Here is a 22,163-nt window from a genome sequence, read left to right on the forward strand (position 1 = left end):
ATCTAAAAGGAGCTTCAGATTTGCAAGCAGCAACGACTTCTCGCATCTCTCACACACTCAACAAGCTCAGAGCATCCCAGTAAAGCACCACATGCAGTTTCCTTCACAATAAAACCGGGGAGATGTTACAAAACAGTAATTACATAGACTGCCAGCTGCCCGCATTCTTCCCTTTCAGACAGAGGCATTTCATAGACTACAAGATAATGGTCATAATGTGCCACTTGAACCAAGTTTCCATCTCACACTAATTCTGCAGGCATAAAATTTCACATTTGCAAATTACTGCTTGGATCTCAGAAGACAAGACTTTGAGTATCTGAAGAAAAAGAAGGATGTTTTCAAATATTCATTTTTTCCCCATCACAGCCCTGCTCAGCCACTCAAGAGTCTCACGTGGACACTAGCAAACCTGGTATCTGACTGAATATGCACGCAGTTGCCAGGCTTCCCAGTATCATTTAAGAGACAGGCTTCTCAAAGGGCACACAGGTTTTTCATTTGGCCAGCAACCTTCATTATTGTAATGAAGATGCTATTAATGTGTATTCTTCCTAAAGAAAAGGTTCATGTTGTTCTTGTAATTCTATGTCTGTTGCATTTAACAGTCTGGAAACGGCCAAGATTTCCCCAGCCCCTCAGTGTTACAGTCACTGCTGAGGAGCAGGATAGCAGTAGCCAAGCAGTGCTGGCTTTTGCATCAAGATGTTCTCTTGTTTCACCAGCTGTTCATAAAACTTTACTGAACTGCCCCCACTACAGAACTTTTAGGCTAAGATGGGAGTCTCTTGCAACATGGACAGTTATCAATGAAGCAGGAATCTATACATTTCATCTAGACCATAAAAGACTGTCATAAATAAATGCAGTCCTTTTGTCTGTCCTTTTGACAGACAGCATTGTCTCCTCTCTAGAGTTGGTCATAGTCTCCTTTCTACTCTGCATCAAATATATCCACTCCCCATATCACTGAAACAGTAGATGAGGCTCTCTTACCCCTTGATTTTCTCTAGGTAATATAAAATTCAGCATTCAAGGTGCTCTTTCAAAAGTAGGTTACCTCCCGATGAAAATAAGAGTTCATATTTGTGCTGACAATAGTGGATGATGTTAGCACTGTGCTGCCTGTATGAAAAAAAAAACCAAACCACAGAACACCAAGAACAAAAGATACCTTTACTTCCTCACAAAATTCCCTCTGTTTGAGTCAAGGACACCCTTCACTGCTTCAAATAGCAAGGAAATGCTATCACACTCCAACCAAATTGTGAATTGCAGAGCAACACTCTCACTGTTCTCACAACACAGCATGGAGACTTTCATAACTGAAAAGACTTCTAAAAGATGCTTTTTCTTTCTCTGAAAAAAAAAAAAAAGCAAGCTTGGATTTTTACAGGAAAGATCCCTCCTCTGTGTCCCACTCCCCACCCCCACCCCCACATCTCAGAGCTGTAATTCCTTCAGTACTCCCTGTAAGATCTCTAATCTTTACAGTCAAGCACAAAAGCTGCTAATATAAATATTTGCAATACTATCATATGCTGGAGAGCCTTGAGTGATGAACTGTTCTGTAATTTGCAGCCCACTAGCTATGGGTGCTGTTTCCATTATGCAGAGGAATGTGGTAGTCTGACAGAAAGTATTAAACAACAGGAAGGTTTTACACAGTGCTAAGTACAGGGTTTTGCCACTTCAGAGCAAAATACTACAAATACATTGTACTACTTCTAATAAGACAAGGATAAGTAAATCAAGGTCACCAAGTGGACTGTTTCAGTGAGTTATGAAAGTGAGAGTAACAAACTTGAATTTACAATGCATGCCCTTTAGCTAAAACTGAGATTTGTTGCAGTTATTTTGGCCTTATTAAAGTATAATATTAACGTCCGTAAGAGAAAATTTGTTATTCCAAAGACACTTCTATACCAAACAATACTATATTTAGAGACAATAACTATCCTGCATTGCATAATCTGGCATTTGTACCACCAGGGAGTCATATGGCATTATTCACTAATGACAGAAAGGCTTCTGGCTCCTTTTCCTGGTGCAGTAAATATTTCTTCAGAGCAAGCAAACTGGAGATATAGTGTGGTACTGTGGAGCTACAAGCTTTTTTGGTTTGGGTTTTGTGTTTGTTTTGTTTCTTTGGTTTGGGTTTGTTTGTGGTTTTGTTGGGGTTGTTCTGTTTGCTTTAGTTTAGGAGTTTTTTGTTAATTGCAAATTAGTCTCAATTGTTTTCAGTCTTTATGTTTCAGTCTTTATATCTGTCTTTCAGTCTTTATTTTATGGCTGGTATGGTAGGAGTTAAGTTTTATCAACCTTTTCAAATCAATAATAAGTCAATTCCAACCACCAAATCACTACTGAAAAATCACCTTAAAGTTAGTCATGAAAAGGGACTTCTTACTGATTGATGTCCTGCACAAGTTTGGCAAGCTGAGGCTGATGCAATGGGGTCCCTTTAGGATAGAGATCACAGCCACAGCCTGCAAGTATGGTATGGATTTAGGCTACTGCTTCTTCAGCAAGGAGGAGATTCCACAACTGTTCCATGGCTGGACTGGTCTTGGGCTACAGCACACTATGAAACAACTATTCTTGGCAAAATGATGTTACTTCTTTTCAGGAGATTTTGGTAAGTGGAGTGTGATTCTTAGACAAATAACTGGTTAAACTAAAATAACTAAGCCTTTAGGAAAAAAAATTTAACCGAATATAGGATACATACACCTAAAGTACCTAAATACCCTGTGAAAAAAAAAACAAAAAAGAAAAAAAAGCTGATTACTTTTTTCAAACTTTCCAAGAAAAGTGTCTTCTGCTGGTTTCTCTCCCCTTTGTGAGAGACTTGGCATTTTTCAGACTTGTCAGAATAGATCTGATTGCCTGTGCTCTTTTTCCTGTCCTAGTTAAAAGTGGTTTTGTCAGTTTGATGATTTTTCCTCATTCTCAGCTAGGTTAATGCTTTGGCATTGCTCCTTTACAACTAAATGCTTTGCAATAAGATGGCCTGTCACAGACCTCTCCTTCATGAGATTTTTCTGTATCCCCAGACAGTCAATCCTCTGTTGTGTTAAATCAATTTGATTGTAAAAAAAACAAAAGACAAAAAAGTCCAAACTGCCATAAAAATAGTCAAGCAAGCAAGTAGTTATTGCAGAACAATTTCAATTCAGTGCCACCAGGGATCTGATCTTTACATCGGGTTGAATCACAAAGTAAAAGCGATGGGTATTTCCAAGAGATCCCCAGCCCAGTACCATGTTGGTTGCTGCAGGTGCATAGTCAAAGGAGGGGAGGGTGGGAAAGCAGGGCAGAACAAGAGCAAGAATCATTCAAAATTTTCCAAATTACAAAAACTCATTCCTCTTTTAAAACCCTACTGGAACAACAGGCTCAATTTATCTATTAATTTAACAGCTTGCTGCTTTGAATCATGACTTTTTGCTCTGACTTCATAGTGCCCTTAATTCCTTTTTTGGTATTTTACTCTCTTCCATCTCTTTGTTCCCTAGAGCCTTTGGCAAGCTTCCTTTTCAACCTACATGTTTGAAAGGCATACTGATGGGTGATGATGGGGTACCCAGATTATCCGCACCAGTGACTCACGAATCGCTCCCACTCCAAGCACTATACGGCGTCCCCCATGTGTGTGCCTTGTCAGCTTTTGTCATTTCTCCTTACAGATGCCTAAATGAGCCTGACAGGCATTGAATCAATGTTGTTATTTGTAATGAATAAGAGGGCCACACCTGACGGTACCTGGCCTTGTCTTCAGAAGTTTTGCACAAATGGAAAGATCTGATCCCAAAAGTAAGGCTTAGAAAAGTCTGTATTTAAGAACTCAGAGGGCTGGGAAGATAACTCATGTAGCTGCTTCTCATTAAGATACAAGTGAGCAATAAAATGGAATGCAGAAAATTAAATCTCCATGGTTTGTGGCTTTTTGCCATTTACCTTCAAGTGCTCACACACACAAAAAAAGGGTGCATGCAAAAATGATAAAGAGAAGGAACATAACCAAAAGGCTGAGCAAAACAGAATGGCAGTGAGTAACGAAAGCCAAATATTTCAGAGCACTTTGCAGTACCCACAGCCCTTCTCCCACAATCCCCTGAAAAGGCAGAGAAGACACCCCCACACTACAACCCAGAGACAGACAAGTCATTCATCTCTCCAAATTCTGTGGAGTTTAGGTTAGAAAACACTATCCAGGCTTTCCCCTTCCCCAAAAGAGAACTGCTAGCCCCTTCATTTTAAGGAAAATATTGCCAGAGAACTGTAAAAGTATATAGTTTCCTTTTTTGTAGAGCAGAACTGCTCTGCAACAGGTAAATACATATGTTTTTACATTTTTTTCATGCTCTGGATAACACATCAAGGCATTTTATAGACATCAGGTCAGCACTGACACGTAACCATCGAAACCAACAGCTGCAGTGAAAGTAACAGCCCATCTCAGCTCTATCCAAACGTAGGAAGTGAAGACAGACTCTGCAGCACATCAAAAGTTCATCAGCCTTTTTAATAGGCAGAACACAATTATTTATACTGAATTCTGCCAATTCAATTACAATGAAGCAACTGTAAATGACATAAGTACAAGGAGTCGATAGCCAGCCAAAATGAAATCAATAACATCATATCGTCCATTCTGCGAGGAAAGGAAAAGTAGGGAAGTCCACCAAGTAAACAACTATCTCTGGTTTTGATCTCTTCTCATTCCAGTTGTGAGAAGCCAGAGTGACTGCAGTAAACACTGGACCAGAAAATGAAACCTGCCACAACCATTGTGTGAGATAGCTTCAGGCACAGTTTATTTCTCTCATCATTAACAATGCATATTCTGAGGAGACAACGCCATCCCAATCTGCTCTGAGAGCCCAAAATAAGATTCCAAAAATGTTACGCATATTGGCAGTCACGTATTCTATACAAACATGATTTTTCCAGTCAGGTCATAATGCCATCTTAAACTCAGAGTAAATTTTTGCAGCTAAGTTACAAACCCCTGAAAGCAGCATTTTATAATGGAAATGCTGATACAAGCTTAACCACAGCAGCAAGGAGAGCGACATACACTGTAAAAATAAAAGTGAATCATAAAGCAGTTAAGGTTTGATTACTCTAAAATACCTGGGCTTGAAATTTTGATTCAGTTTTTCCCCCCCCCCCCCCCTTTTTTTTTTTTCCCCAATTGCTTCTCATGACCTAGAGATACTTTTTGGACAGATAATGTCTAGGGAGTTAGATCAAAGATCCTTTTTGTAAGTTCAGAATACAGCATTAATGTGTTCGATGGTCTCCTCCGAGCATAAAACACAAGACTTTGAAAGTTGTTTGGTCTCCTTGTAAACAACAGAGTGAAGCAGAGCTTGCAATTAAAGAGAAACTCCTCTAAAGTCCAGTCAACCAAAGCAGAGATTTGTAGGGGTAAACCAAAAAACACCCTAAAACCCAAAACACACACACACACACAAAAACCCACCAAGAAATCAAAAAGGAAAAACCTCCAAAGATTTCAAAGATGCCTGGTAGGAATATTTCTTAATTGAGCCATGCTTTAGAGCTGCATGGAATTGTTCTTATTAAAAATTAAATAAGAACAGAGGAGAAGAACATGGGAGCTTTTGAGAGATTAGAGCTTTGTAAGATTTACTTAAAAGGTTTCTATTAGACTTCAGGGGTTCTCTCACAGAAAAAAAACTCACCTACACAAAATAGTTTGAAAAGCTGGGATTCCAGCTATCAACAACCAGTTGACTGGGAATAAAAAAAAACAGGAATAAAAAGGACAAAATAAAATAAAGAGCCTTTCTTTCCAGTACAGTCTAATGCTCATGTTGAGGCCACGTGTTTTCTTTGCTTTCTAAATAATTACTACATTGGTTTTTAAATTCAGCACCTTAACTTTGAGGCACAGGATGTTCCATGGAAACAGGAGGAAGCATTGTTTCGCTGTGAAAGTGACAGAACACTGGAATGGGCTGCCCTCCCTGGAGATATTCAAGACCTGCCTGGAAGAGTACCTGCGTGACCTGGTATAGGTGATCCTCCTTTGGCAGGGGGGGTTTGGACTGGATGATCTTTTGAGGTCCCTTCTGACCCCTAACATTCTGTGATTCTGTGTGATTCTGTGATTTTCAAGCTACATTTCTTCCTTATATTTCCAATTTAACTCCTTGAAAACCAGCTCTGCCCAGGTTGTTCCCTGGTGCCCTACTTCCTGACCAATGCATTCTGTGCAGCAGGCTGGAGATGTTTCAGGACAAAATTTTCTTTACCCTTACTGCCTACTGTGAATCACAACGTCCCCAGAGATAGTGTATCTCTGGTTAAATAATCTGTGGGGTGAACAGGATGTAAAACATGGCTTAAAGATCTTGCTGCAAATGCAGGCCCCTTCTGAGGGTTGGACTAGATCTCCAGAGGTCCCTTGCAACCCCTAACATTCTGTGATCCTGTGAATGTTATCACCTTTCTTCAGTAAAACTGCAGGTTTGCTTTGAAATCTTTAAAGATGCCACCTGCTATCTTATTTTGGAATCCACCTGCAAAAATGGAGTCTAAAGATTCATCAGACAGGGACAAAAACGTTCTCAGTTCTTTGGCTCCCATCTGCGCTAACCCTGTCTTAGCAAGTGCACCTTCTGCATCATGCCAAGCTTTCAAGTATTGGCAGACTTGGGGGATTTCACAAATGAAACACTTAATACTTCTGGGCAACCCGAGGAGCTTTGCGGATCTTTGTTCATATTGCATTTCTAACTCGTTCAAGTTGGCTCATGGACCAATTTCCCATTAGGTTTTTATCAAAATCTCAGATGACACATTCTCAACACATTCCCCTCTGCAAAGCTATTACATGTTTTAAAAGGAGCTAATCCTGAATCCCACATAACTATCACTGGGCATAGGAAGTTTCATATGAAAAAAATGCTACTGACCGTGGCTTGGGCTGGTGTTATGGATGTGTGGAAATACAAAAGGCTCCTAATAGACTCAATGCATATGAATGTTTGCTTTAGTTTAAAGGGGTGCAACCACCACAGATCAATTAGAAATTTGTAGAAGATTGCTCAGAGGAAAATAAAAAAACAAAAAAAAAAAAAAAAGGAGGAAAAGCCAGTATGAGGGATCTTATCCAAAAAACTTGAACACATAAGGTAGCTGGGACCTCTGAGCTGCCCAGTCTACCCTGTTTCAACAAACTCAGCAGCCTGTCTGACCACAGATGCTCCCTGGCTCAGGGCAGCTTAGAGGCTGCAGCACCTTTCCCCACCACACATTCTGTTTTCAAAAAGCATTCCTAGCAAGTACCATAAACTCAGTCTCTTTTACAGCTTCCACTATGGCAGCCTAACATCTCCTCTACACAGAGATGATGTTAAGAGGAACGAGAGGTCAATTCAGGTTTCTTCCAGAATTGCAGCAAGGGCTGTTTGCTTATGACTGAGGACACGGAGACTGCAAGTCCAGGTACTTCCAGCTCAGCAAGGATTTACCACTTGATCTTTATAAACCCCATCCCTAAAATACAGAAATTATTAAAACCAAGTAAATGGGGGGGAAAAAAAGGATGCTACTTCTGTGCCCAGTTCTTCTGGGAACTGTGTTACTTCTGCAGTCAGTCCTTCTGGGAACAGCACTTCAGAGCTGTTGGTGTGCCTGTGCTTTCTAGAGACTAGAGCCAAGCAACAAACCAGAATTAATAATTTAATCTGGAAGTTTATGATTTGGTGGCTTTTTTTATCCTACATCTATCAGCAAACTATGATTTGGTGTCATCTCAATTTGTTACAATAAACACACTGAATTTTAAATTGGAGCAAAAAAAGAGGAAAATACGATATAAAATAATTGAAATGGGACATGGTTAACAGTAGAAGGGAGCTAAAATGAAGCAAGTTAGATGAAGGCTTACAATACACTGCAGTAAAGAAGACAGAAAATGCCAAGATGGGTTACATAAACAAAGACCAGAGAGTGCCAGCTCGGCTGTGCAATACATGGCAGTGGAGCTTTAAGGACCTCAGCATCAGCCCAATGCTGACATACCAGAGAGAAATTGCACAACAGCAAGGCTTCACAGGTGAGAAGGACAAAAATGAATGCACATAGAAAGAATTTTTGAGCACGTGGCAAGAGCAGCCAGGGAACAGATAAGAGAAGAAGGTTAAGATATTTCTTACAATTATTTCATATAGAAAGATGTAAAGTAAAAATTGTGAGCAGATTAAAAGGTATAACTGGGAATAAAGGAAACTTCAGGATTAATATTAGGAATTAGAATTGCTGTGAACTCTAGTAGCCAAAAAAAAATAGCATCACAAATTAAGATGATCTTTACCACTTCCTTGCTAAAGAAACAGTGTGTCTAGGCTGGAGAAATGTAGTCCTTGTGATAAAGAAGGAAAAGGGAAATAAAGGCAAATTAAAATAAACTGCTAAATCCCTTCTTATTCTACTATCCACATTAACTCTTGACACCACCCAATACATGTGCTTCATATGCAATACAGCATTGTATTCCTGCTTTCAGCAGAACTGCCATAATTACTGTTTTCAATGAAATCTAAGATTTTCTTTATACACGCTATTTTTACAGGGAAAGGTATGTACTCTTACAGAACACACACATCTATCATATAATTACATTCCTTCTCCATTTTAATAGTCTATAATTTGCCTCACATCCCTGTATGAATTTCATATTGCAATGGTTAGACTCCACAGCCTGTAGCATACAAAAACCATTTTATGAGCGTCTGAACAAGCCTTTAGCAAACTTGAATAAAAATCTAAATTTATGTGCAGCCAGGTTTGTTTTGTTATGGCTGAGTTTGGTGGGGTTTCTTTTATATTTTTATTAAATCAATAGCCAAATAAAAATCCACCAGTTCATCATCTCACCGATTCAGGCATTTAAAAAGATCTCTCTGAGAACGTTCATCTTTCTTAGAGCCTTAATATACCTTCTAAAAATGACACTGCACAATCAACACGTCAGTAAACGAAATTAGAAGGTCTTAACATGCAAACCACTTTCTTAAAAGACTCTTAAAGGGATTTTTAGGTTTTCTTCAGCGGGGTGGGATGCCTTGTGCTGACAGTATCAAACTGATTTCAAGAGAAGAGCTTTGCTCTTCAGTATTAACTCACACAAGCCACTCTGAGGCTCTCCTATACTTTAGCACAGAACTAGGATAACTAGAGAAACCTATGCATAGCTTAGTTTCCTTACAGAATTATCTAGAATTTACCAATATGGTCTAAAGAATAATCTAAAAAAAAATAAATATCCAGATATAGTACAAAATATGTCTAGAAAATTTCTTTTATGTAGAATTTTTGCCTAAGAAGTTTTTTTTCCTGATAGCTTACTTATAAAAACATTAATAAAAGAAGGTAAAATGGCTCAGTACATACTGATACACCAGGCATGGACAAATAAGCATGTATGCCTTATTCTGTCTATGAAATCAGCAATTTTTAATTCCTATTTCCAGAAATCAGGTGCTGTACCAATTTTTTCAAGCAATGGTGTCAGTCAATTAACAATGAATCCAGTCACAGGAAAGAAGCCCAGTGAAAACTAGCAATGTTTTGGGGAGTTATTCAAATAGTAAGCTTCTGTGAACTTAAATACAGTTTTAACACATTTGCTGTAAGGACTATGCTAATGCAAACCTCCTTCTCCCTCTATCATTGTGCTCCCTATTTAGGGTCATCAACTGCTCAGTCAATGGAATTTAATTGTTTACTGACACCACATTAGCCTCAGATTGCTTCTATTCTAAATGTACACCAGAACAGCACACACAAAGAGAATATATCAACATTTTGTATATAACTGATATAAGTCTAATGGGCAAAATCTCCAACTGCTGCTGCCATTCATTTTGATAAAATACTAGCCATGAATAATTAGTATTCATTTGCTCTAATTAAGGAACATAGATAATAGAAGCTGGATTTAGAATAGTGCAACACAGTTTTCTGGGGCCCATCATGGTCATGCCAGATCTAACCAAAGATATGGGTGCTGCCTGCACAGGGCTGCCAGTGCCCTGCTCAACAGGACAGCACCCAGGGACAAAGCATTATGCAAGGAATTATTGAGACATTTCCAACAGCAGTCATGGACTGCAGGATTTCTCAGGTCCTACGCTTCCCAAGCACCAGATTCTGTGAATTATGCCTAAAGCAGAAATACAGTACTAGAAGTACAAGTCAGCATAGCAGATGCACAGATGCTTTTCTTTATATATTATTATGCAGTAAACTTGTACATGAGTGAGCAAGTAACACATGTACCAGGCAAAGAGTTTCTACAGCTCTGTTTGGTAGCTGAGTGGGTGCAAATGAACTTTGCCCAGTGGCTGAAGTGCACAGAGAGGAGATGGAGGTCTACTCTCTTGTCTGTAACTGCACTAGTTCATAGCCATGGCTGGACTTGGTCAGTGCCTTTGTTCATCTGAACCAGACACCATTGGAACCAAGTTTCAAAATCTCTCAGACTCTTTTCAGGAAAACAAAAACAAAAAAAAAAAACCCAAACAAACAAACAAGAAAAGGTAAAAACAGAGACACCAAATATTTACAGATTCCCTTGGCCTAAATCAAGCCTTTAAATAAAGAAATACCCTCTGCTATGGGTGTTGCCAGGCACAGTTGGGCATGGCTGTCCTCCTGAAACATTGTGATGGTTTCCCCTCCCTCCTCTGTTTAATTGCTGTATCTGACAAAACCTGGGCCACCTTCTCCAGGCTCAACCCATGGGTTCAGCTCAGAAAGCCCAGTAATGCACCACTGCCACATCCAGGCCAGCTGGCAGCAATCGCTGACAGCTACTCAAACAGAAGTGCTCATACAGGACACACAACTACCTGCTCAAACACAGCCTCCATCCACTCTGGGACTTTAGAAAAACATGGTTGTTTTTTCCTAACCACTGGAGAGTGTGCACACAGGCACTCATCTCAGCCAAGAAGCAGGCGTTCTGGCCCCTGTTACCTGCCAGCTTAATTACTGCCTGCATCATTTCTTTGCTAAACTCCATGTTTAAGTTTTTTACTGCAGGCATCAGTGCAACAGCACTTGTGATTTTTTTTTAGCCATGAGTAGGTAACTGGCAACACTCCTTACACTGCAGATACAGCTCAAATCTAAGCATTTGTTTCTGCTTGGTTTCTAAGAAGCAGGTCCCACTTCTGTCTGGGAAGGGTACTGCTAACTGATGCTTCTCAGGAGCAAAGGAGAAAAGCACTTGCTCAGTCTCCAGGCTCAGCTGAGGAGTGATACTGTTAGTATCTGCTTCCAAAAATCATTCTGCATGAGTTCCCCTTTCCTGCAGCTCCCTGGGTGACTGGCAGCAGTGCATCAGTCCTGCCTGGGAGGCGAGTTGGTGAGTGCTCCCAACTCAGTGTCAAAAATGAGCATTTGGGCAGCTGAGCTCTACTCTTGGTCAGAACATGATGGCTGGCAGTGGAGGTAGCAAAGAGCAGAATGCACAGCTCCTGCAAGGCATTGACAAGCCCCTCTGCCCATCCTGTGTAGCAGGCTGCTGCAAAGGTGATGAGGGCTTTGAGACCAAAGACGAGGAGTGCTGCATGCAAGGCTTCCAGGTTTAACTACACATACTAAGACAGAATGGGAACCAAACATTAGGTCAGAGCTAGGAAATAGAAATATAGCCTGTGTATGTAATTTTGTGCTTCTTCTAGCAAGCAGATTCCTTTTCTCTTGTCTGTGAAGGTCTCTTACAAAGCAAATTTAAAAAAAAAAAAAAGAAAAAAAAAGAATAAATAGATTTGGAATTTAAGATCAGAGTATGCAAGAACAGCCATATGACCTGGGCACTTAAACTAAGCTTCAGCATTTTAAATACTGTGAATAGGAGTGGGCAATGTATAGCCAGTTGGTGACTGAAGTTCTGCTGGGAATAAGCAAAGCATGTTATATCCATTATATTAGAGTTCTGATTTTTTCTATCCTTTGAAAATACAAAATCATTGGCACATTAAAACAGAATTCCCACCTAGATTCCCCTCAAATGATACCTCTTGCATAATTCCTCTATGCTTTCAGTTAAAGAAAACCATTATGCTTGTTAGATAAGAGGAATTTATAGTATGACAGAAGAATCTTCCACCTCTAGCTTTAAAATGGTAGTAATACATATATATATATATATTTAAAATCAACCACAAACCAGACAAACCACATAAATGAACACAGCTTACCCCAAATCTCTCCTTTTTTTTTTTTGTTCCCTTTCCTAAAATACCTTCTGGGAGGAGGCCAAATGACATACTAAGCACTTCTAAAGGGCTTAATAACACAATCAGATCTGATGTGAAAATGGTTATAGATTCTGCTCTACAGTAGTGTTAGTTGGCTCAGCTATAAAATATCTATATCTCTGTATCAATGATAGATGACCCAGTATAATAAAAGATCTTGACTTGCGTGTATGTTAACAATTAATGGGATGTATAATGTATCACATACTGTGTGTGGAAGGTAATAAAGAGGTGTAAATGAGAATTACACTGGTTAATTGGTGTCATTAATGGTTCTTTTGTTCTGCTAGAAAAGCAGTATCTTGCTCTGAAGATGATATTGTAGGGCTGACTACAGTCCTCAAGTCAAGAGTTGAGACAAGTTAAAAATGCCAGCTCAGCTATGAAATTGCTTCTTCAGGGATGTGTCCTGACATGAAACCAGCTTAGAAATCCGGATTCAGTCCTACTGAATTGACTTATTTCATTCTTCTTGTGATTGCCCCTCAAATCTCATCCATGCTTTACAAAGCAGATCACTGTATGGCTCCCTCCAGTACATCTGTAACAGATGAGACAATTGTTCTCCATGTTTCCAGGCAGTCACAGACCAGGCTAAATTGGTTTCAAATGAGCTTCGCCATCTTGTGATCTCCGACTACCCTATTCCATCTTCAACCATGTAGCAAAAGCAGCAAGTCACTGCAGAAGATAACATTGTGATAACCTTTTCTTTCTCCACACCCTTCAAATAGGTTTTTAAATTCAACCTGCTCCCTGATACAACTTAATGATGATGATGATGAAGACAATGAAAACTGAAGGAGCAAATTTTGACATTTAGGATGCACTGTCCTGAAAGTGAGTTTTGCAGTATCTTGCCGAGCAGGATACCATTTGCATCTAAGCAGAACCTCCGGGCAAAGATTTCGGATCCCAAGAACTTTGATAAGTCATGGACATAGGTAGAGTCAAAAGAAAATCTGAACTAAAAGTTTTATTCCTTTCATGAATCTAATGTAAACAGAACACCACTGCATGGAAGCACCATCATTTTGAGAAATAAAGTTGAACAGGAAGTAAAAAAGGTCCTAAGATCACCAAAGGAGGTAGATGCAGAAGTAAGTGTGAATGCCATTATACCAATTTTTCTGTTATTTGGAAGAGCAGCTACCTTAGAATCCTTAAATCCTATAAACATCAACTGGCTGGAAGCTGTACAACGCTTTTTATATAGGACCTGCGGAATATTTCATGACAGGTGGACCTGAATCCAGCTATTGCGAAAGGGAAGTGGAGGAGTTAGCTTCTCCCAGTTCAGAGAGGAAGCTGATACCTGGGAATAAAAACCAGATTTCCAAATTCTACCCTATCCAGAAGAAAATGCTGATATTCTTCTACTCTAGGAAAGAGAGCATCCGAAAATGCAAAGCACTGCAAAGCCTCTGCCACTTCAGTACAAATCTAAGAGCCAGTGGCTCTGACTCGACAGCTTGGGAGAAGAGCCAGCATGCATACATCATTTTAAAGGTGAAACCCACTAACCACACCAAAAAATATTTAGCAATTACAATAAAAGATACCTTTTTAATGAGTGACTTTTTAATCAGCTCTACAGTGCTGTAAATCAAGTCGTGCAGGATGTTTTCCAAAAGACTAAGTGCTCAGCCGCTGAATTTAAATGGTCTGACAAACGACAGGCCATATAGTGCCCACTGACATGATCAGGAGAGCTGTAGTGGATTTAAGGCAATGCAGAACTCCTTAAAATCACTGTATCATATTCAGAGTTTTGATTTTTACATCCTTCTTAAATATGTGTATTAATTTACTGCTTGTGCAATATGCCAGGTATACTTAGGCCCTTTTCAAGCCAGAGAAAAGGCACAGCACAGTGAAAGTAATGTAAGCTTCCAGATATGCTGCTCAGTTTAGTTTTCAATGCTGAACACCACAATCAAGTAGTCCATGTGGGCAAACTCAGAATTATGCAAAACCCATCTCCCTGTGTTCTTGGGTTGGTGGACATGGATGTGTCACTGCAGAAAGAAGGCAGAGATGTCTCCTGAAGACTGCCCCTACCTGCATCTCCAGATACAGCAGGAGCTGAGCTCAAGTTTAATTCCTGTGAATCTACTGGAGTGACAGCTGTGAAAGACAAGTGTGAAGGTCAAATACACAGGATCCTGACTGAAAGCTTTATGCCTAATCTTAAAGTCTCTGAGCCTAACAAGATGTATGTCCTGAATAGTGACACACCATTCAACAGCCTTTTCTTTTTCAGGTATAGCGTTGTTTGTATTGTGTCCAAGGCCAAAACCAGGTTCACCACCCCAGGGTGGTGGCTCCTTGCTGAATACCCAAGCAGTAAAAGAAAATGTTTACCAACAGAAGGAAGGTCCTGATTTTCCAAAGCTGTCTAATCATTGCTCTGGCCATTGTTAAACCCAAGTTATTTAGAGGATTAAGTCACCTTTTCAGAACTGACCTAGGCATGCTAAAAAGTTCATTTCTATTACTATTTTAAAGAAATGAATTGACTAATAATAATAAAAAGCATTGCAGAGATGAAAGCAGTCTTCAGGCAATCTATCTTAATTCACTTCTATAGCAAGCTACTGTTGAAATGGGATGCCTGAATAATACCATAAAGACAGACCATAATACTGTCAGCTCTCCCCAACCACAGTTTCTGCCCTGACCAATGACTTATTTTACTTATATCTGGAACCAGCCATGAACTTCAGATCAGTACATTCCCTTAACCTGGTTGGAGAGGATTGACTTCCCTCCCCCCCACTCCCTATGTTTTTTTCTTTCTTTACATTGTTTCACACCACAGACATCTGTAGGTTTTAAAAATTTTAGAGCATTTTGAGTACATCATTTCTCTTGAACAAATTTGCATAACTAAAAGCAAACAGGCGATATAAAAATGCATTTGTGTGATCATCATTTTAAGGGGTTGACTAAAACCTTTTTAGGGAGACAATTAGAAATGCAGAGGGAGTGTGGCTGATTTATGTGTATGACAGATTCACTAACTACTCTGTCTTGGTATATTCTGAGCTCTCCGTTCCCATCACCAACTGGTAAACACTCCCATTAAATATTTCTCTTTTGACCTGTACACTTATATTTCATTATCATACATTATACATAGTCCAACATCAGAGTAATTTATCCAAACCGAAGTTCTGTTGGTGCACTCTGTTTTCAGAGTGGAAAGATGCAATGCAAAATGAGAAGCCAGAGAGAAATCAAGTCCCTAAACTACCCATGACACAGTTGTGGCTTCTAAATCAGTTTAAGGTTAAATAAGCTTTGATTTTTTTTTGCCTAAAATTTGTACACAAGTTTATATTATTCTAATACAATTTTTAAAAGCAGAACAGCAAACTATTTGCTAAGTGTCTAGGGTCCTTAACAGAAAAAGAATTTTAGTACATGCATATTGTCTGCCCTTCCCTGTAATGGTCTTTCTCTAGCTTTCCTTCCTAGCTTAAGCTAGGAAGCAAATCTAATTTTACTTAGTTGTCTCCCTCCTAGAACTATCACCTTCAGAGAAACCTGAGGTGAATCCACTGTACTTTTATTAAGTTATTTTTTGGGTCCATTCCTCAGGAATGTCTCATGATGAGATTTCTTAGCCATAGTTAATGACTTCAGTTACACAGACCAAAGCACTTCACACAACATTAAAGGCAATGCAATAGTCTAAATTCTGCACCTTTGAATTTTTGGAAAAAAAAAAAAAGTTTTTACTTAAATGCTATGAAAGTATTCATCAACTGTTCTGAAATGTGCACTGTCTTCTTGCACAGCATCTTGAGCGCTGAGGTCCTGCGAACCTGTCATTCTTTTTGAAGCGATGTGGAATAACAAGAGGACACCTCCGGGAGGAGCCACAAGATTTTTCTTGCTTGGTGAAGAACATGCTGCTAAGATACAGTCTTTGCCACCACAGACTTCTGATCTAGGACTTGTGCTTGCAACTCTCACTTCCTTGGATAGAAAAAGAGGACGACAGTACAGAGAAGTATCAGTAGCACAATAGCCTGTAATATAAGGCAGACCCTGACCTCTGATTGGTGGTTAGGAATTGCACAGTTTTATGGAAAGAAGAGGTGTTTTGATTTAAGGTAACAAGCATCATGCATATGTCCAAATAGAGGCAGGAGAGATGAGCTTACATATAAGCCAGTATGCACACCTACCTCACAAGACAAATCAGCACTCCTGCCTACACCCATGCCACTCTGTATTGAGTCAGCAGTCCAGTCTCAGGAGATGCTTTGGATCCAGAACTGAGAATGGATCTGATCCCAGAAAAGCTCATCTATACACCTACAAAATTCATTACTTTGACAGTTGCTAATAATTTTTGAAAGATCTCATAGAAAAATATGTCTCATGTACAGTAAGGATGAAACAGCTAATTGAGTAATGATTTTCATGACAAGAGGAACAATAAACATAAAAACTATTCCCCCTGCCCCTAGTAACTCCTCCAAAAGGGACACACTTTACACTTACAGCCTTATAAACTTTAATGGGACGTCACATGGGCAGACACTGCAGGACAGCAGCACTGAGCATGGCAGCTGTGAGCACACTTATCCTGAGCAGCTCATCATTCTATTTTCCTGGGCTCTGAGAACAGTCACCTCTGACACTGCCAAAGGTAAACCACATTTAGAGAACAGGAATAACAATTGTAACATTCAGTATGTCACCAGAGTCCTTTATCCTTTTATTATTCCTAGTTAGCCTGTCAGGAAACATTTGCTACGTACAATAGTGAAGAAGCATGGCACCAAGTGAATAACCAGGGACTAATCCTACCCAACCTCAATTCATTAATTCACCCTGGTTCTTACAGGATGAATTTCTAACAGAAAGGGCAAGAGGATATTTTGATATTCTTTCATCCTTCATTGTGGTTAGGTTCTCTTTGCTACAATCCTATTATCAGCAAACTTGATGAAAGTGAATTTGTACTCCCTCAGCTTAAGGAAGTGGCCCAAGGCAGCTCAGTCCAGACTGTCACCTTGCATCCACTGTCGTTTCTTTGCAAGCTTTTAAATTCAGTGCAAGCATTTTTAGTTTAGTCACTATACCCTGATCACAGTCCAGATTAGGTTTAAAAGGTAATGATCAACAATGAATCAAGTTTACTTCAAATTATAAACATGACTGCACTCAGTGTGGAGCAGCTCTTAAGGAAAACAGACTTTCATAGAAGACCGGATTGTTTTATTTTCCCTTCCCTAAACACATCAATTCAAGACAGACCACTCCAAAATTCCAGTTTCATTTAGTTGTCATTGACTTCTTCACAGAGCTCGGTGCTTGAAAAGCACCCATCACATTGCCTCAGGAATCAGGCAAAGTATGAAAAGTAAAGCTACAAGGCACACAGTAGAGGCTCACAGATGATAGGTGCATTACAATGTATTTTGATTTCTGTGCATAGAAATATTCCCACTAATATCGCTAAGAATTGACATAGACATCCAGAGGCAGAAGCACACTTTTGTTTGCTTATAAAGAATTTTTCAAGTCAGGAAATAAAGGTGTCAGTGTTGTTTTCAAGGACCTCTAAGATTCAGGTGATATTAAGAAGACCAGAGGGCCCTGACTGGGAAATAATTTCTGTTTCAGGGAGCTCATTTCTTTGAAGGAAAGAACCTGAGAGTTTATAATACTGACTAGAAATGAATAATAATTTATTACTTATAGATATGTCTGTGCTCTGAAGTATATGGGACATGGGATGAAATCTTGGGCCTACTCAAGTTAATAACAGAACTGCCACACTTTAAAAGGGTGTTAGCCTCTATAATTTACAGTCTAAGAGCAGATATTGGACCCTGGAAAAGTTTAATTTGAACTGTATCAGACTAGAAACCTCTCACTGATTTTTAGGAACCACTTGACTGAGTTGAAGCAACTGCATTAAAATGCCTCTCCAGAAATGTCAGTGAACAATATTTATTGGAACAATGAAAGAAAAATAATTATAAAAAAAGCCAGAGCAGAACCACTCAGAAGCAACAATCAAGCTCATGGAGACACAGGACAAACAACATGAAAAAATTAAAACAATTCAGAATCTTCAGGGCAATACAAATCACATCCTCACTCACAGGAGCTCATGATTAAAAAAAGAAAAAGAAAAAGCACACTGACAGTGCCCTTTTAAGTGTACAAGCTCTCTACACTGAAGAATATAGTCTGGTTGAAATTAGTATAAATCTCACAGTGTATTAAAGCATCAGAAGATGAGGGTAGCTATGGTAATTCTAGCACTTTATTAAACACCAGACAAATTGAAGAGTACATTTCCTGCTTTTTGAAAGAAATGAATGATATTTTCTGATTGGGGAACGCTAAGGGCGAAGGAAGCCGGTTGAAATGGCTTAAAACAGCACTGCAGTACATTTATCAGGACATTTAGTGTGGTTTTTCATGGGAAAATGGTGAAAGGAGAAGGGGGGAGTGATTTTTATTGCTAAAATTAATTTTATTGCAGTGCTAACTAACCCTCTTCCCCCCTGGAATCACACACAAATAAAGAAAAATGACTGGGAAAGCTCTTCCTCTTTGTGGTTTTTCAGTGCTCGTTTGTGTTTTCAGCAGCGCAGTGCTGGATCTGGGCTGTGCACTGCACCATTCTCCTGCCCAAACTACAGCGCGGAAAAACAGATACATAAACCCCGAAAAATCTGATTAAGAAACGTACATTTATATTTTGACTGTGTTTTATTTTTAACATAAAACATCTTGGAAAAAAAAAGTTTTACGATTTAGCATTTATGAATGACTAGATTTTAAGAGAATTGTAATATTTTTTTAGGGTATTTCAGCTCTATGAGTTATTTCTTGTAGATTCAGATAATGACATTATAAATCTTTCGGTGGAGGCAATTACTAAGGCAGAAATGGCCTATTCCCCATTGGCTTTTAGGCTCAGCTTACTGACATATTACAAGCAGGCTTACCATGGTCATTAAAAACTGATCTGGGATTTATTGTACCTCTTTAAACTCTCAGTACTTTGAAAAGTATTGAACAGAAAGGAATACAAGGTGAAGTTACAAAGAGATCCAACGAAGCAATCAGGGGAAAAATAGGCTTAATTTATCCCAGCAAGGCCCACCAGAAGCGCCACAAAAAATATTTGAAATTGAGCTTTGAGCCCTTAATAGAGATCACTCACAAGAGCTATTAATCATATCAAATGGAAACACTTTTAAACAGAGGGTTTGGGAACATAAAGGACATCAACACAAGATTACAGGGCAGAAAACAAAGCCAAGATTTTAAGACTGCCAGTAATGACAAAAGAGCTGCCCGGTGCAGTAGAGAAGAATGAAAAAAATTCAGCTACAGCAACTTTTCTTGCCTAGACCCCAGTCACCTGCAATGCAAGCAGGAATTTTATCTATACCTTGTGTTAACATCAGACCTCAGATCATTGCTCTGTAGTCAGTTTTCTGGGTAATGTCTGGTGGCCAGCAGTAGGGCCAGCAGTTGAACCAATGCCTGAGAGCACAAATGGACCATCATGTTGTGCAAATGGATCTAAAAGGCGGTCAGAGTAAGAAACATTATTTGCCACTGGATCCGAGCAGGACCGGCGCACTCGTTAGAAAACAAAGGTCAGTGACAAAATTTCTGCTTCATCATCTGCCAGTCAACCTTCACTTCTGGGTTGCCAATGACAGGACCTGCCTCTTCAGAGCAGTTGCAGTCACAAACTGCTTGTTCTTCTGGGATGTACCCTGGGGTAGAGGGTTGGGAGCATTTGGGAGATTGCTTGATGTAGTGCACACCTTCCACATCTTGCGGCTTTTGACCTGAGCTTAAAGCTGTGTTCAAAGGAAGAGCTGCTTCTCAGGGCAGCTATCTTGTGGCTGTTTTTTTATATTCTCTACAGTCATCTCCATGAATCCCATTCATTTAGGAAAAAAAAACCTCCAAGGGTGAATGGTGTCTCAGGGTGTTATACAGCTTTAGAAGCTATACCTGTTATCTGTACATTGCTGCAAGTAGCCAAACCTTCAGTTTTATCAACTGCTTTCCATAATTACCTGAAAAAGAGTATAGCCTCACTGCCTGTTGTTTTTTTTTTTTAAAGCATCATCTTTGGTTATAATTCTGAAAAATAGGTGACAATTTGGTTATCCTTCCAGAAAGCTGTGAACAGGCATCAGATTTGCAATGGATAATAATAGTTTGGAACCTTTCTGAGAGCCATACTACAGGTGTTTGAAGGCTGTTGATCTAAGAACTTAGTGTCACTTTTGCCTTGTAAGTCATCTTTTCCTTTCTCAAAATGATTCTGACAGGCACATACATATTCTAATGTTGTACAGTGTGTTAAGTTGGTCAACACTCATTTTAAAGAATATGTTTTAGCATAACATTAATTTCAAACCTGAAACCAAATTCTTACAGGTAAACCTTTTCGTCAAGTTTGCATTTTCCAGAGAGATTTGTCACTCTAAAATTCTCTTTACTTTTCACCAGGAATAAACTGAACTGTATTTGAAAATAATGGCTTTAATTATAATTGGCATATCTGAGCCTACAGCTAGTGCCAGTCACTTTACTAAGTGACATTACTTATGACACTGGCAAGATCAGAGTCTTTTATCACTTTTTTTTTATTTTTTAAATTATTAATAGGAGACCAATTTCCAACCTTCTCTAATATCTGATTATCTCTGGATAACTGGAGACGGGTAAAGATAGAGGATCACATGCAGAACTGGGCCCCCACTAGCAATCCCTAAAAATCCATGGTATTCAGAATACAGAATCTTCTCAAGATGAGCAGAAATTAGAAGATTTACACCCCCTCTGACTCAAGTGGCTCTTGTAAGATTGCTGTATATAAATCAGGGGTGAGAAAACCTACGCCCCAGAACCAGGCACAGCCCATGACCTCAACTCATATTTTTTGGTGTGTGTTAGCATACAATCCACCAAAAGTGCCTGACAGACCTATTCATCACTGCTAAATTCATAAAGAAATATTGGCTAGTAGAAATGGCAGAGTACTGCACCAGAGACCAAGGAATAGGAGGTACGGGCCAGTAAGAGAGAGAAAGGGGACGACTAGCAGGGAGCTGGGTACCTCTTTGTACTGCACCATCCTGTGTGCAGCACATGGGATGAGCAGGCTGAGGGGTGTAACATTACATTCTTCTCTCCCTACTCTTGCTCCTCATGTGTTTGCCTTGTATATACAGCCTAGATTAGGCTCACACTAAGGTCATTAGCTAGCAAAACTAACAAGGTTAACACATTTATTAAGAAAGTATAGCAACAGCACAGGTTTGCTTTAAGTTGAATAAACTCACCTTTCATTAACAGAGACATGGTTATAGGATATGGAACCATACATGTAGTAATCACTTCCACATATGCAGAATGTGTCCAAAATACTCTTTCCACTAAGACAAAACTCATTCAGACCCGCTCTTCTTCCTTGGAGCATACACAGCATTGATTTACACTTTAGTAGTAATAACTCCAGCTATTAGAGTGCTCTTAGTATCCTTTTAAAATTGGCTTCAGGCATTTGGGGAGCCATTGTCAGGCCATCTAGAATGTAGATAAAGGGATGCTATGGCAGAGTGATATTCTGTATAAACTCCTGTTTAGGGACAATGATGTATTTCCCATAACTCTTGCACTGCAGGCATTCTGATAACACGTGGACAAAATGTTCCAGAATATATATTACATCACCAGCCCCCTGATTATTCCAAACACCAGCAGAGTGAACTCCCTTCAGAGTCCAGGAGATCCAAAATGCAATTTTGTTGTTACAGAAGACCTTAATCACCTGGTGACTATTTTGCC

Source organism: Dryobates pubescens, chromosome 26 (assembly GCF_014839835.1).
Source record: "Dryobates pubescens isolate bDryPub1 chromosome 26, bDryPub1.pri, whole genome shotgun sequence".
NCBI lineage: Eukaryota > Metazoa > Chordata > Aves > Piciformes > Picidae > Dryobates > Dryobates pubescens.